The sequence below is a fragment of the Polypterus senegalus genome, chromosome 4, assembly GCF_016835505.1.
Source record: "Polypterus senegalus isolate Bchr_013 chromosome 4, ASM1683550v1, whole genome shotgun sequence".
Classification (NCBI taxonomy): Eukaryota; Metazoa; Chordata; class Cladistia; order Polypteriformes; family Polypteridae; genus Polypterus; species Polypterus senegalus.
In genome coordinates, this window is record NC_053157.1 from 227,977,652 (window position 1) to 227,984,456 (window position 6,805).

Here is a 6,805-nt window from a genome sequence, read left to right on the forward strand (position 1 = left end):
TATTGCACATCAATATTTTCCCCCATCTGGACAAATGTATATGTTGTCCCAGGTGGCTGGATGGGGCGACACGGCCGGGATGCCCAGAAGGACCGGAAGAGGGCTTATGCTTTCCTCAGACCACGTGGGGGTGATGGCCCTGGTTGCTATGGGGACCATGGGTACAGTGCTTTGAAGCTCAACCCTGTAGAGGCCCGTGGTTACCGCCAGGGGGCGCCCAGATGCCTTGGGAGCCCTGGACCTCGGCACTTTCACCAAACCCGGAACTGCCGGGGGGAAGATGAGCAGGAACACCCGGAGTGCTTCTGGGGATGTAGCCGACACTTCTGGCACACTGGGGCGTGTCGGTGGGAGATTTCTGGAGCACATCCAGGTGCTTATAAAAGATGCCGCCTCTCTTCATGAGATGACTTGAGTTGGGTGGAAGAAGGACAAGGTCTGGGAGGAGAGACGAGGAGGCATTGTGTTGTGGCCAGGACTTTTGGGGGTTGCTGCATTGTTGTAAATATGGAGCACTTTGTGAATAAATGTGTGTGGGGTGATTACAACATGTCTGCCTGTCTGTGTCTGAGCCAAGGTCCACAATGTATTAAACTTTAGTTATGTGTGTGTCTATAAGTATTGTACATGTTGTATTCCAGGTAACCTGAAGAATATCTTAGTACTCAGTAGTTGTTACAACTTGTTATAAGTTGTGGTATGATCTTAAAGTAGGTTGCTCAGTACAGCATCCACACAGTTTGAAGAATATTTCAGGCTTGAATATAAAAACACAAAGATCTTGAAAATGCTGAGGGAACTGCATGGAGTTTGTATAAGTCAATGTAGTGTGAATTTTAATCAAGAAGTAACTTTGGAGACACAATAACAAAGCTGTTGAGGCAGATGTAACATTGGCCATTAAATAGCAGCTTCAAACATAAGGGCAGTATCATGGCTATTGATGGATGCACCAAAATGTTGGCTTAATGAAATTTTTATAGAAAGAGAGGCTGTGCATGTTATATTATGAATTGTAGATGGTGAAGTTGAAGATCTGAGAGAAAGAAATCAGCTCTGCAGGCGAGTACATAATAGTAGATAGCCTAATTATGTGTGGCACATTGACCAGTATGATAAACTAAAGCTGTATGGAATTGGAATAAATAGCTGTTTTTCAAGAAAAACCATATGGCTTGAAGCTTACAAAACAAACAATGATCTAAAATGTATTGCTCAATACTTTTTAAATGCAGTAATTGAATATGAGGGCTGTCCAAAAAGAGTAATAACAATGAATGTTCATATTACAAATGTGCAACAGTTTCTGTGTCCAGATCAGTTAGAAGAGAGTGTGACTTTTTGTCCCAGTACCGGCAATCAACATATTGAAAGAATTTTTCAGTATCTTGCAAAGTTACAAAGGGTCTAATTTTTGCTAAATTTCTTAGGTGAAAAAAAATGCGGCCTGCAGCCCCCCAGGAAGACACGTGGTCCAGTCCCGCCCTCTGGAAATGACCCTCTATCTGCCGCAGCCAGGTGTGTTACATGGGCGACCCCTTGGCCTGGTCCAGCCACTCGAGTCCCAACAATGAGGATCTTATGAGTCGGATCATCCTCGGGGAAATGCGTAACCTGGCCATAGTGCCGTAACTGACGCTCCCTCACAATGCAGGTAATGTGCCTCATTTGGAGAGACACAGTACCAAAGGAGTCCAGTCTTTGTCTCAGGTCACTGGATAGCGTCCATGTCTTGCAACCATATAGCAAGACAGGAAGCACCAGGACTCAAAAGATTTGGACCTTCGTCCTTTTGCATAGATATCGGGAATGCCACACACCCCTTTTCAGCGACCTCTTGACCCCACCATGCTCTCCCAATCCATCTACTGACTTCACAGGAAGAGTCACCAGAGACATGAATGTCACTGCCAAGGTAAGTAAACCTCTCGATAAGGTCAACACTCTCTCTCTGCAGACAGACACACTGCTGATGGCTGTGCCCAAGAGGTCATTAAAGACCCGGATCTTGGTTTTTATCAGGACACTCACAAGCCCAGACACTCAGACTCCTCACTAAGTCTCTCAAGTTTCCTGATCAGAGCCTCCATTGACTATGCGAAGATCACAGCATTGTCAGCAAAGTCAAGATCCATGAATCTTTCTTCATCAACAGATGTCCCACAGCCGCTGGACCCCATGACCTTGCCCAACACCCAGTCCATACAAGCATTGAACAGAGTAGGAGCAATAACACACCCCTGATGAACCCCAGAATCAACTGGGAAAAATGCAGAGGTCCTGACTCCACTCTGCACACCACTCACAGTACCAATGTACAAGCCAGCCATGATATCCAGTAAACTTGAGGGGATCCTGAGAACCCTCAGGATGTTCCACAGGGCAGCTTGATCAACCGAGTCGAACGCTTTGTGAAAATCGACAAAGGCTGCAAAGAAATTCTGCCGATATTCATGTTTGCGCTCCATGAGAACCCTCAGTGCGAGGATGCGGTCGATAGTAGACTTCTTAGGTGTAAAACCAGACTGTTAAATATAAGAAGGTTTGATTGTTCAGTAGTTGCTCCTGTAATGTCAAAATAAGTGGCAAAAACTTACTCAATAATTTATTCCTATTTGTACTAACTTTAAACTTTGTCCAACCCTGATGCCATGTACTGAACCTCAAGCAGTCAGACCACCGCTCTGTGCTGCTCCTCCCTGCTTACAAGCAACAGTTGAAGCACACAGAGTCGGTCTTGCGAGAAGTGCACTGTTAAACCCTGGAAGCGGAGGAGAAACTTAGGGACTGCTTTGAATCTGTGGACTGGGATGTTTTCAAACGAGTATGCTGCAGTTGTCACAGGCTTCATTGGGAAATCTGTGGATGACTGCATACCCACAAAGTCTGTACGCGTATTTTCCAACCAGAAGCCCTAGATGTGGGCTGAAGTATGCCAGCAGATCTGTGTGCACAGCAGTGCGTTTTACTCCGGAGATACACAGGCATACAAAAAGAGCAGGTATGATCTCTGAAAAGCCATTAAATACGCAAAGTGCCAGTACGCCCACAAACTGGACCCTCAGTTTAACAGCACTGCAGATGCTCGTCGGATGTGGCAGGGTATTCAACTGATTACGGACTATAAATCCCGGACACACATGGACACAGCTACTGCCACTTCACTCCCGGACGAGTTGAACGTGTTTTTCACTCACTTCAAGCTCGCTAACACGGACAGGCCAGTGTGACCCCTTGCAGCGCCGCAAGACTCCAGCCTGAGGCTCTCCAAGGATGACGTGAGGAAGACTTTTTCCTGACTCAGCATTCGCAAAGCACCCGGCCCAAACGGAATCTCAGGTTGCGTTTTAAAAACATGTTGCGACCACCTAGCTGCTGTCTTTATGGATATTTTTAACACATCTCTGAGGGTTTCATCTGTCCCCACCTACTTCAAGCACACAACCATCATTCCTGTCCCAAAGAAAAATAAAGTAGACTGCCCTAAATGATTACTGTCCAGTAGTACTTATTCCCATAGCCATGAAGTGCTTTGAGAGGCTTGTGCTAGAACATATCAAGGTCATCATCACGGACAGTCTGGACCCCCTACCCACTTACCATTGCAACAGGTTCGCGGAGGATGCCATCTCCTTAACACTTCACACCTCCCTGTCTCATCTGGAGAACAAGAACTGTTATGCCAGGCTGCTATTTGTGGACTGCAGCTCTGCATTTAACACCGTCATTCTATCCCAGCTCATCGCTAAACTCCTGGATCTGGGGCTTAGCTCTTCACTGTGCAACTGGGTACTGGACTTATTCACCGGCAGACCTCAGCAAGTGCATATTGGTGGAAAAAACTCCTCCATCATCACCATCAACACTGGCACCACACAGGGCAGCGTGCTGAGCCCCCTGTTCTACTCGCTCTACACCCATGACTGCGTAGCTAAGAAAAGCTCTAACACCATCCTCAAGTTTGCTGATGATACAACTGTAATAGGTCTAATCAGAGAGGACGATAAGACGGCCTTCAGGGAGGTGGTCAGACTCCTGGCAGAATGGTGTCAGGACAACAACCTCACCCTCATCGTTAGCAAAACTAAGGAGTTGATTGTGGATTTCTGCAAACAGGCAACAGAGCACACACTGCAAAAAATGCATATGCAAAAACTAGACAAAAAAACTTTAAATGAGAGTTGTTTTGCTTTTATTTAGCAAAAAATCTGCCAATGGGGTAAGCAAAATTTACTTGACAAGATTTCTCAAAACAAGCTAAATAATTGTAAATACGAGTTTTTTGACAAGTCAATAATTCTTACAATAAGGAAAAAAAGATTTAAGGTCATGATATAAGTACATTTCACTTGCTTAGATTTCGTTTTTTGCAGTGCAGCCCCATCTTAATCGGAGGTGAGGCTGTGGAGCAGGTCAACAGCTTTAGGTTTCTCGGAGTCACCCTCACTGGTGACCTTAAATGGTCAAGTCACACTGCAGTAGTAGTCAAGAAAGCCCAACAACGCCTCTACTTCCTCAGGAGACTGAGTAAGGCCCGGATATCCCCCACAACCCTGTGCAGATTCTACAGATGTACTGTGAATCCATCCTGATAGGATGCATCACATCCTGGTACAGCAACTGCTCAGTTCAGGACTGCAGAGCTCTGCAGCATGTGGTGAATACAGCACAGCAGATTGCGGGCACACAGCTCCCTGCGATCCATGACATCCACACTTCAAGCTGTCTCAGGATAGTGAACCGTATCAGGCAGAACCCCAGCCACCCTGCACTGTCACTTTTCACCCTCCTCCCATCTGGAAAGCGACTAAAGTCCATTCAGACACGCACCTCCGGGTTCAGGAATAGTTTCCTACCCAACTGCAGTCAGACTCATGAACAATCAGTAACCTTGTGTCACCTCCACCGCTACCTGCACATATATTTCTGCCACGGTCTCTATTTATTCCTATGATTCTGGTTTTATTTATTTACTTACTAGGGGGCTTCGCTCGCCAACCCCTGTGTTTGGTTAATCGGATATGCAATTTTCCTTTTTTTTTTCTTTGGAATTGTTTCAATTTAATTATTTGCACTTTTACTTTAAAGCTTCATTAAAAACAATATTTCATTGAGACACATTGTGACAATGGAACGTATAACTGCCCGTGAGTGAATATTGTTTCTGCTTCTCTAATAAATAATCCAACTTTTTCTAACGTTTGTTCCTGTGATTTATTGATTGTCATAGCAAAAGCCATTTTCACAGTAAACTGTAAACATTTTAATACGAATGACATATCATGATCTCCTTTGGTGTGTAATGTTATTCGCAGAATATATACATTACCTTTCTTTTTGCCTGTTAAAATTTGCATCGCTTCTCCATGATTATAAATATACACCTGATCGAATTGTGTATTCTTTGAAATTCAACTTGTCGTTGCTTTAACTGTTGCATGACCACAGATTTTCACAGCGTATGGTCTATTATTGTGTAAATCCACGTTTTGTGCATAAGAATGATGCGAATGCGAAAAGACTCTACTCTTTGCCTTTTATTTCTGACCTCGATTTGTCCTGCTCTTTTTTAAGTTACACCTGGTTCTGATGATTAATCACCTTTTGTTTTGCGGTAATGCGATCTTTTCTGTCTTTTCTTTGATATTGTAGCGACTGACATGATAAAGTGTCACAAAAGTTTTACTTGAACAATTGCTGACTTTGTAACCTCAAACACAACTTTCTAGCACCCTCTCCAATCCCTCATCCCCCGCTTCTCGCCCCCCCCCTTACCACATCAATCAATACCCTGCTATCAGTCTTCCGTGCTGTACTCTGTCCTCCCTCAATCGGACGGAACAGTCACTTAAAACCAAAAAGGCTGCAACCTGGCTTGGACGCTGCAATACTTTCGAATTTTACTGGTTTCATAATCTCTTATCTGCCTTTTTTCTCTCCAACGCCTTTGGGTGTCTATTCTCCATATTGTCCTTAAACGCTTTATATGTGTTGAGAACACAGAATGTGTGTGCACTACGTGCTTTTACATGACTGACTATTTTTTGATGGATGTGCTCTTATATGATATCTGTTGTAAGTCAGGTGTGTCTTGCAAGAATCTCATGTTCCACGTCCCCGTGAGACGGCCCTGGGACAGTCTCTTGGCACCAAGTCTCATGTTTACGGTCCCCACAAGACACTCCATGGCAAGTCTTTTTTGTCTAGCAGGTCTTTTAAATGTCTTTCGAGAACTTCCGACAAAATCACGTATTGTCGCCTTGCTTTTGCATTCCAGGATTTCTTTTTATAATAGCTAGATTTATATTCATTTATTTATTGTGTGTTTTTTTTTGTCTATGTTCACTGTCTGTGGGGGAAAATGCAATCAAGCATTTCATTGTACATTGTACTTGTACACATGACAATAAAGAATTTAATTGAATTGATATTAATGTTAAATTCTAAAAACAAATCAGAAAAAACTGTTTCTACACCAGCTACATTATCCTGGAAAAGTCTATTCGGGGGTTCTGGAGAGGAGGGTCCGTCGGATAGTCGAACCTCGGATTCAGAAGGAGCAGTGTGGTTTTCGTCCTGGTCGCGGAACAGTGGACCAGCTCTTCACCCTTAGCAGAGTCCTGGAGGGTGCATGGGAGTTTGCCCGACCGGTCTACGTGTGTTTTGTGGACTTGGAAAAGGCATTCGACCGTGTCCCTCGGGGAATCCTGTGGAGGGTTCTCCGGGAGTATGGGGTACTGGACCCCCTGATAAGAGCTGTTCGGTCTCTGTACAACCGGTGTCAGAGTTTGGTCCGCATTGCCGG